Source organism: Parasteatoda tepidariorum, chromosome 9, assembly GCF_982258835.1.
Source record: "Parasteatoda tepidariorum strain Cologne lab strain chromosome 9, Ptep-v5.0, whole genome shotgun sequence".
NCBI lineage: Eukaryota > Metazoa > Arthropoda > Arachnida > Araneae > Theridiidae > Parasteatoda > Parasteatoda tepidariorum.
Window position 1 is genome coordinate 40617535 of NC_141763.1, and position 11011 is coordinate 40628545.

Genomic DNA, 11011 nt, shown 5'->3' on the forward strand with positions numbered 1-11011 from the left:
AAGAAAAGTCATATTTGTCGGCGATTGTCTGATCTTAAAATAAGTTAATATAAGAAGGAAGAATTTAAATTGTCTTTGACAATCTTAAAAAAAAATTTGAAATAAGTAGGATATTTAATGATTATGTAAATTACTAATTAGCGAAGGAAAGCAAGCTAAATATTTACTTTCAAACGAAAATAAAAGCTAATCATTAAAGAAAGCTATGCAATAAATAGTTATAAAAACAAATTCATACAAAGGATAACTAACAAAAAATAAGCTAACAATTAATAATTAGCAAAAACACTAGTTAACAAGAAATCACCAAAAAAAATTAATGTAAGAAAACTAACAGATAATAAATATAGAAAACAAACTAACAATTAATAACTAGACAAAAAAATAACTGTTACTAACTAATAAAAAATTAGTCAAAAGAAATAATTAATCCCTTAATGAACGTGCTTTTGCAGTACATATTATTTTATTTTGCATTCAAAATTATTATCACAAACTATTTAATGCAGTGTATTACAGGTAAGTAAACAACTTTTAAACTAATTTTTTTCATTGTGTGCCGTCAAATTTCGAAATCGTTAAAAGTGTGCCGCCACCAAAAAAGGTTGAGAATCACTGTTCTAGATAATAATTAATAATACTAGAGTACTAGATAATATCATAGACTTATAAATTATTGATATACTAGAAACGGAAAGGAAATTCTAATAATTTTTTTTCAATTTCTGTAATACTTCTTTAAACTTTTCACATAGTATTAGAAAAGAGTTCTTATAAAATCGATTCGTGAAAGTAATTAAATATTTATTTGAATGCGTTTAGATATTTTTTTAAATAGTGAATAGCATACTGTAATTAATTTAAAGTTCATAAAAAGGCATTTTTTTAAAAAATATTATATATTTCTTATAATAATAAATATATATACTATATACATAAAAGATGCATCAGCTAATAATTGTCTCTTATCTGGTTTATCTTTTTATAAGTTAAAAACATAAACAAAAAATGACTAAGTGTTTAATTTCAATGCAATTAAAAAAAAAAATATCTGCTAGTTCAAAAAGTTATCTTTCTATTTGGTTACAATTGGTACTCTAATTGGAACATAAAAAATTTATATACTTCCTTAAGAATCCTAATAAAATAGATATCCTAAGGAGAGTTTGATTCTTATTAATCATTGATAAGAATCAAACTTAAGAGAGATTTTTCTGGTGCTTTGTTCCAGGAAAACAAAAATCTCTTTTAGATTAAAAGTGAGACCAACGTTTTTTTTTTTTTTTCCTTCCGTTGCTTTTTTTTTAGGATTATTCATTTGGTGATTTTTTTTTTATTTACTGATTGAGTAAAATGGGTTAGGGTGTTGCTTCAGTATTGGAAGAAATAGTTAAAATTAAGAAATGGTATAAATTAGGTTAGAGGTGGGACCTAAGTTTCTTTATCTGGTCCCTCAATGTTGCTCGTTTACTTTAAAAAGTTTCTAATAACGATGAATTTTTAAAAACTCTTAAAAAGCAAAGCATATTGCTTGATTTGAAAAAACGAAATTGTCTCATAAAATTATGAAAATATTATACCCTGTTATTGCATAAACTGTGTTATTATGAGCCCCCGTTTGATTTTTAATAAATTGATTGATAAGTGTAGCAAACCCAGCCAATAATAGTTTATTTATAATAGATAAGTTAAATTTAACTTTCTTACAAACTGCAAATCGTTAACGCAAAATAAGCTTGAAAACGTCAGCAGGAAATTTAAAGTAAAATTATTATTTATTTATTTATTTTTATAAAAATAAAGAAAATACATTTAGTTAATTATAATTCAATTAAATTGTAATGGAGAAGAAGAAAAAAATTAGAATCAAAATAGTTTTCTATTACTTCGTTTGATTTGGATTTACATAGAACCAAATTTCAATTAGATTTTATCTTAATCTTTACAATTATGATAAGAAATCAAGTTTATCAGTAAATCAAAAAAAAAAGAGACTGTTAATGGGATTTCAAATAAATTATAGTAGTGCTGCTATATATTATCTGCAATACATCATTATGTCTTAAAATTTTAGGCCAAAAATATTTTTATTGGTCATTTGTATAAGGGAAAAAAATTAATAAGGAAAAAAAAAGCAAATTAGATAATAATAATAAAAAAATGTGGGTAAAAAAGATGCTTCGCATTCTATATGTCGCAGACTAATTCAGAAATCTGGCTCTTTGTAAAATAATTTCGCAATGCATCGGGCTAATTTGAAAGTCTGCAGTATTTTTTAATAAGCCTGATACTTTTTAGGTTTATTGAAGTAAGCACACACACCTTTAGACCAATTAGAAAGCATATCATTCAATGCTCAATCAGCCTGATTTATTTCAGACAGCTTGAAATGAGACCAGAAGGTTTACTTATTTGAAATAGTTTTATTGAAAGTTTATTACAATGAGCTTAAGCAAATTCCTCGCGTATTTCCTAAAGAGTCAGAAAAAAAAATTATCAGTTTATAGTTATAAGCCTGAAAATACCAGGCATATAAGAAAGTGCAGATTATTTTTCCAATTAGCCTAGTGCATTAAAAAATGCTGGTTAAATTTGAAAAAAAGCCTTATTTTTAATTAGCCTGCAAAGTAAACATAAATATTGAAAAAATAAATAAAGAGTCTAATTGATCGTTTTTATAGTTATATTTTTTTGCGTAACATTTCTTTAATGTTTTAAAATGCTTGAATTAAGTGATTTCGATTCAGTTTGCAGAAACTAAAGTACATTGCGAAAATAAAAAACGGACTACCAAGAATAACTTTTGATCTAATGATCGGATCTTCACGTTCTGGGACTCAATCTTAAAGATCAGAGGCAGTGACTTCAACTATGCTAATTTATTGGTGCAGACAATATTTTAAGTTACGAAATCAGAAACAAAAGCGCATTTTCTGTGAATATGAGCTCAGATTTCTGACCGTCAATATATATATATATATATATATATATATATATATATATATATATATATATATATATATATATATATATATATATATATATATATATATATATATATATATATATATATATATATATATATATATATATATATATATATATATAATCAGAGCCCCTTACTGAGTTTCCCACTTTTCCAAAAAACAGGGGTTTTTAATTCGAAAAGAAGTTACCTGTTCAGGCGTAGACCACGTCACCTGATACCACCATGAGCAAAGTAACTATAATATAAGCTGACCTTGAGGTGGAAATTGATAAAAAGAAAATAGAGTCAAATGAAGTAAATTTTGATAAAACAAATGTATCAATAACCCAAGTACGTGTTTGATTCAATGCATGTCACGCATTCGTATGTATATTCAGTTGCTGTATCAATATATCTAAGTTCTTATACTCGGTAACATTTGGATACGAATCGGCAAACGTCGATATCTATTTATGGCTCAGATTGGGATCCGCGTGGAGCTCGAAGACGCCTGTGTAAGTACGAGAAATTTATAATTCAGCTTATTCACGCATTGGTAAGTTAGGATATCACGAGATGCGAAAATGAGTGTAAAAAAATCGACTTGAAGTTGGCAGTTTTCCTTTCTTATAATGGAAATTCATACGGAAATTCAATGGGAACAAGGAAATTTAACGGAGGAAAAAAAACAACTTATTTTGCATTTTAATGCCATGCAATAGATTTGAAAGTAGCTCTTCAAAAAGATACAAAATTGAAATGCTTGCGTAATTGTTCAATTAATTCGAATTATTGCGAAATTATCAGTATCCAATATTAGAAATGTTCAACAATGTACACTATCGAATATTGATTATTGCAAAAGGTATGCAAAATTGTAAAGTTTTTAGAATGGATTTAAAATTTTTCGAAAAAATTCTTTTTGTATATTTATTTCTAAGTCTGTCAGTCAGTTAATTCAAATGGGTTTTTCTTGAAAACTTCTTTAACTCTTAAAAGGCGATTAACTTTTTCTTTGAAGTTACGATTAAATTTATTTATTTATTTATATTTTTAACTGTGAGAGAAATAAAAAAATTAGTTAAGAGCATCTGAAAGTTATTTAAAGAAATAAGGAATCCTCCAAAACATTTTTTAGAAGAGTACAAAAAAAAAAAAAAAAAAATGAGAAAATTGAAGAAGAAAAAAATCTCTAGATCGAGTTTTTGAAAGAAAATCCCCCGACCCCCGTAAGTTTTTAGATCTTGTTATCGCGAGTACTCTTTCTTACTTGCATAATTATTAACGCGTGTTATTCCTATGTTAATCTATTAATCCTATATTAAACTTGATTTAATCTCTGATATTTTATTGGCATTCCTTAATAAATACATATGCTAGAAACAGCTTTATATTTCTTTTTTCGCTTTTGGTTCCTTTTTACTTTTAAAGAAAAATATTAAAGCAGTAATTTTTTACTTTCCATTCAGTACTTAAATATAATGATCAGTCTTATTGTAATATTTACTTTAAAAAATAGCAATGTTAGAAATCTTTCGATTTTAGTGCTGCCATCTATACGTGATTTTTTCCATCAAATACATGCATTAAAAAAAGCTGATAAGTAGATAAAATATAAGATTAATTTTTTTCGCATTTTCATGTTCTTTGGGAATAAAAAAAAAACCTGAAAGTTTAAAATTATCTTGTTTCTAGTTCATAAAAAGAAGGATTAATTTATCAGCAGTCAATTAGAAGAAAAATAAAATTAATAGAGTGATCTTATTTACTTCATAAGACAATATGTATTACTGAATAATCTTACGTAAAAAGTATTACAGATGGCAGATATTGTTTAACGAAGATCATAGTTCTTATTGAAAGTTGAGTGAAATTTTAAAAAAAAGTAAAATTGCATAAAATAATTATTCGAAACATAATATTACTCATATGAGGGAGAATGAATACTGAATTGGTTGAGGAGGAAAAAATAAAACACAGAAATATAAACTCTAAAAATATTGTTAAGTAGAAAAAAATGCATCCGTTTTTATTTTTTTATTTATTTATAATTTTTTTATACGCTACAGAATAATATAGAAATGTAGCTACGTACTTCACAAATTGCCGTGGAGTGTAGAAAATTGAAAAATCAACGCAATATAAATTAAAAAATATTTTATAAACACAATGGAAACTGAAAGTAATGAAGACGGTGTTAGTTCGAACAATTGTTTCCTATTATTATTACATCAAAAATTCACAAAAATTTTAATTTTGCTTGTAATTATGTGCTGCCATCTAGTAAGCAAAATATTGACGTAATTGATACCCCTGAAATATGATTTTTTCTTCTCTTCGTAAATGTTTAGTTTACTGAAATAAATTAATATCAATTGAAAACTAAAAGAGGAGAGTCTCAGTAGCAACAATTAGCTTCAATTGTTGTAAGGGAATAACCAATAAAGTAACATAGAGCTATATCGACAACAAGCGAATAAATTTTCAAAATTGAATAAACTATCAAATCATTGAAACATTCTACCACATTTTTTTCTCTATCAACTAATATAAAACCACAAGTTTCCAAGTTTCATTTAAAAAATCTAAATATTGTAGTTTAATCTAAACTGTTGACTTTAAAAACTCGAAGTTTCATTAATAAAACTTATTATATTGAAAAGCTACCGAATCGTTCTTATAAATATACATTCAAAATTAGCGTGTGTTTTTTATTTAATGAAGAGATATGCTCCTTTTAGCCTTACTGAAATTGACGAGAAAAATGCATGCAGCCGTAATAGAATGTGCTTGAAATTTTTTTATTTAAAATCCTTTGAAAATTCTGTTACATCAAAAAAAAAAAAAAAAATTACAATACGCAATTTTTAATGTATAAAAAAATTAGACTAAGAAAATAGATAAATAAATAGAAAAAACTATAACTTTATTACTTTCAATCAATCAAACTTTTTTCTTATCAATGTCTTCGCTTATTTCGCGGGAGACGGCGGTTTGTCTCACAGTCCTGTTGAACGAATAAAATACAGCAGTATTTAAAAATTATAATAATTGAAATAAATCAATTTCCCAAGCTTCACAGTTCTCGGTAGTGTACTAGTCAGGATACCCGCCCCAGTCATGTAGCAAACCGGGGTTCGATTCTCCGCCGGGGAGAGCTGATTATATTTTTATTCACAATTAAACTTAACTTTTACATTTAAGGAGTTGTAATATTTTAAAATTATTATAAATTTCTGCAGTGTACGAGTCCTCGGTAGTATAGTGGTGAGTATCCCCGCCTGTCACGCGGGAGACCGGGGTTCGATTCCCCGCCGGGGAGAGCTGATTATATTTTTATTCACAATTAAACTTAACTTTTACATTTAAGGAGTTGTAATATTTTAAAATTATTATAAATTTCTGTAGCGTACGAGTCCTCGGTAGTATAGTGGTGAGTATCCCTGCCTGTCACACGGGAGACCGGGGCTCGATTCCCCGCCGGGGAGAGCTGATTATATTTTTATTCACAATTAAACTTAACTTTTACATTTAAGGAGTTGTAATATTTTAAAATTATTATAAATTTCTGTAGCGTACGAGTCCTCGGTAGTATAGTGGTGAGTATCCCCGCCTGTCACGCGGGAGACCGGGGTTCGATTCCCCGCCGGGGAGAGCTGATTATATTTTTATTCACAATTAAACTTAACTTTTACATTGAAGGAGTTGTAATATTTTAAAATTATTATAAATTTCTGTAGCGCACGAGTCCTCGGTAGTATAGTGGTGAGTATCCCCGCCTGTCACGCTGGAGACCGGGGTTCGATTCCCCGCCGGGGAGAGCTGATTATATTTTTATTCACAATTAAACTTAACTTTTACATTTAAGGAGTTGTAATATTTTAAAATTATTATAAATTTCGGCAGCGTACGAGTCATCGGTAGTATAGTGGTGAGTATCCCCGCCTGTCACGCGGGAGACCGGGGTTCGATTCTCCTCCGGGGAGAGCTGATTATATTTTTATTCACAATTAAACTTAACTTTTACATTTAAGGAGTTGTAATATTTTAAAATTATTATAAATTTCGGCAGCGTACGAGTCATCGGTAGTATAGTGGTGAGTATCCCCGCCTGTCACGTGGGAGACCGGGGATGAACTAATTACATTTTCATTCACAATTATAATTACATTTTACATTTAGAGAGTAGTAGTATTTATACATTATATAAATTTATTATTATTATACAAATTTATTATAAATTTCACAAATTATTATTATAAATTCCACAGGCGTCTGAGTCCTTCGTATCATAGTGGTCAGTACCCCTACTAATATTTATATTTACAATTGGATTTAACATTTCCATTACATTAGTTGTATTTAGTAGGTAGTGTATTTAGTTGTATTAGTTGGAGTAATTGTATTAAAAATTATTATATATTACCCAACCGTCTGAGTCATCTGTATTATAGTGGTCACTATCCCCGCCCCCCCCCCACCTGTCACGCGGTTCGCTAGCGCAGGCGATAAACTTGCCTATGCTAAGTCACCACACACAAATAATGTTTTTTTATTATTTTAATTTCAGATTTTATATTCTTTTAGATTCTTTCTCAAACGATTATTATTACTGTAAAATAAAATAAATAAATTTACTAGCGCCTTTACTAGGTAGTATAAAAATTATTTTAAATTTCCCAAGCGTCTGAGTCCTCGCAGTTACTGGTCAGTATTCCTGCAGTATTCCAGCCAGTATTTCATTTCTGAAGTTCGATGGTGTTATGGTTAGTGGCAAAGAAAAATATAGAGATCAAAATTTTCGACGCGAAGACTTACAGTCGGCCTTATTTCGCACTCTATGAAGTCTGAAAATATTAAAAAATATCTGGCTAACAGAAGCATGAATAAAAGAGAAACAAAACAAATAGAGATAAATTAAAAATAAAAGCACGAGATTTTGATGGAACATCAGAGAGCTGTTTATTTTTGAGAAGATAGTTTTTGTTGGTTTATACCAGGGATGGCCAACCTGCTGCTCACGAGCCGCATGCGGCTCTTTGAAGGATTATTTGTGGCTCTCGATAAATATACCCTAGTTCCCTTTTTATTTTTGTGGTATTATATTTTTAAAAATTATTATCGTTCCGTATGTGTTTCAAAATGTCTTTTAAATTACTGACAACAAATATGAAAGATTAAGTGCAACGTTGTAACAAATTTCATTTCCGTCCAAACTAAGAATGATATGACTCATCGAAAATTGCGCGAACATAAACAGTGGCGTAATCGTCCGACTCCAGACCTATTAATACGATCTACCAATAATTTATTCTTTTTTTCTAAGAAATTTTCAACAAATTTTAAAGAATTATCAAGAGAAGTAAAATAAATGTTTTAAATTTTTAATATTTAAATTCAATACGCATATTTTGTACTTTTATGTTTGTTTTTTGTACTATGTATGTTTTCAATAAATATAATTTCAGTAAAAAAAATTTTAATACCTTTTTTTTGCATACCTTTTAAATACGTATTTAATTGCGGCTCGCAAAAAATTTCAAATTGTGAAAAATGGCTAGACTATCAAGGAGCTTGGCCACCCCGGGTTTTTCTATATTTTTTTGCAAGATTATTACTACGTGTACTTTAATTTCGTTACTGTATTTGTTGCTGTGAAAATTTTATTTTTATTTTTCTATTTTTATAGCAGAACTGTTTCTTAATACAATCTGTTTCGTTACAAAACACAAACTGTGATTTTTTTTTCTCTTTAAACATTGTGTGATAAAGACTTCAGCTGTCTTTATAGAAAGTTCTTATTCGAAGCTGATCTGACTCCAAAAAAAAAAAAAAAATTATAACGCGATTCTCGTTTTTGTCATGTCACGTGACGATGTCTCATATTCAAATGAGGGAAAATTCTGATAGTGACTTCATCGCAAACAAAGTGAACTGACTCATTCGGGGTCAAAAATTTTTTCCAGAAGTTTATCATCACCTACCTACAAAGATATTGCGTCATCTTATTTATAGAAAGAAAAAAAAATATCCTATAAAAATTTACAGGATAAAAATTTTCTAAATTTTTTATTTGTTGCGTTTTTATTATTGTTCTAGAACCTTAAATCAGCGCTTCCCAATGGGTACTCTGTGGAACCCTGGGGTTCTGTGGAAGAGTTAAAGGTACTTTTATAACCAATTATTAGTACTTTTTATAACCAATGATGGATTTTAAAACCTCTGGTTATATCTAGATCTAATCAATAATTCCTATTATTTTTATTTTTTCGGTTGCCTTTTCTGTCAGAAATTATTTCAATTAAAATTCCAATAAAAAAGAAATGACATTTTTTTTCTTTAAATTAATTATTTTTAATTTGGAACAAATTATATGAAAAGAAAAAGAATTTACAATATACTGCATTAGTATTTCCTATCGCTCTTTACAAAGCAAAATAAAATAACTAATATCTTATATAAAGAGATATGTTATGTAGATATGTATATATTTAGGTAATAGTTTGGTAAGTTAATAATAATAATGCGATATTATTAGAGCAGAACTTTAGATAATAATTTCATAAGTTAATAATAATAATAATGTGGTATTTTAACCCTAATAACCATTTTCAAAGCTTATAGCATTTCTGTTAATCATTTCAAAAGAAACCACAGGTCGGCTTATTTTATTTATTTTATTTTATTAATTTCCAATGTATAAATTAATAACTTACCTAGATGCAGCTTAGGGATTGTAAATTTAACAGTCGGACATAAAACCTAATTTGAGATTATTAATGATATGACGATGAAAAATCTTCATTCCTTTAATTAAATACTTTAAAAATAGTCTTTTATAGGTTAATGCATTCACAATTACCTTAATAAACTTTATTTATATACCACTGAAAGAAGATTGATTATTTAGGGTTCCGCAGGCGAAAAAAATGGGGAACCTCTCCTTTCGATAATAGTTTGGTAAGTTAATAAGAAGAACTTTAGATAATAATTTCATAAGTTAATAATAATAATGTGGTATTTTAATGCTTTCGAACTTTAGATAATAATAATGATAGTATGGTTTTATTAGAGCTTTAGATGAAAGTTTGATTAGTTAAAAAAATATAATAATAATAATGTGGTTTTATAAGTACTATGTTTAATAATAATAAAACTTAAGAAAATAGTTTGTTATGTTAAATAATAGTCATAATTATTGCGTTTTTTTCCCTGAAAAATTATGATATATATGATAATTATTTAGCTTTTTTAAACAAATTAAGCTTTAAAATATTTTTTCCCTCAAAGAGCGTTAATCGATTTTTTTTCTATATTCATGGATGAGCGATTGATTTCATCTTATAGCGATTCTCTACCAGTTCTATTTTAATTAGAAAATTTTCCAACAAGTAAAATTGAACTTGTGATTTCTTTCTCCATTAAGAAAAACAGAAATCATTCTAAAAATAATCTTTGGTAATCTTATATTATTAGGTAGCAGTAATATTCGATCTTGTTAGTCCGTCATTTGAAAATTGCTTTTAGACAGTAAAGCTAAAAAACTCACGGATTCCAATTTTAAAAAAATCAACTTCTCTTAATTTGCTGAATTCGAAAATCGATTAAACAGCAGCTGTTCCTTAGCGAAGATTTTGACGAAACCGAATCTCACACTTACACCTCAACTCCGCCTTTCACGGTCTACTTTTAGAAGTTCTAATGTTCTACATTGATTGATTTGTGGGCGTGGAATTAAATATTAAGAGCCTAACAATGATAGAACACCGACAGACTTACAGAGTGTTTTTTCCTACCTTTTCTAAAAGCCCCTCCTAAATGTTGGTGAGGATTTTTATCAGATAGATACATCTTAACGAAACTTCTGCTTTATATTTTAGTTCTGATAATGGATCATAAGTATTATTACGGAGAAAAGTGAAATATAATTTGATAATTCGCTACCAGTAGCCCGTTCTTAAAATCAAATGCATCATTTGGGTTACAGCAGCATTTGCGAAAACGGGCGTCGCAATTTTCCCAAAAAAAACTTTTAGATAACAG

General features: G+C 28.0%; 3 non-coding genes across 3 annotated transcripts; all 3 read left to right on the forward strand.

Moving 5' to 3' along the window:
* The first annotated feature begins 6218 nt into the window (after positions 1–6218).
* TRNAD-GUC (transfer RNA aspartic acid (anticodon GUC)) lies at positions 6219–6290 on the forward strand. The gene has a single exon. It is a non-coding gene; the product is annotated as a tRNA-Asp (tRNA).
* A 260-nt stretch (positions 6291–6550) lies between these two features.
* TRNAD-GUC (transfer RNA aspartic acid (anticodon GUC)) lies at positions 6551–6622 on the forward strand. The gene has a single exon. It is a non-coding gene; the product is annotated as a tRNA-Asp (tRNA).
* A 94-nt stretch (positions 6623–6716) lies between these two features.
* TRNAD-GUC (transfer RNA aspartic acid (anticodon GUC)) lies at positions 6717–6788 on the forward strand. Its single transcript has one exon. It is a non-coding gene; the product is annotated as a tRNA-Asp (tRNA).
* Positions 6789–11011: the final 4223 nt, after the last annotated feature.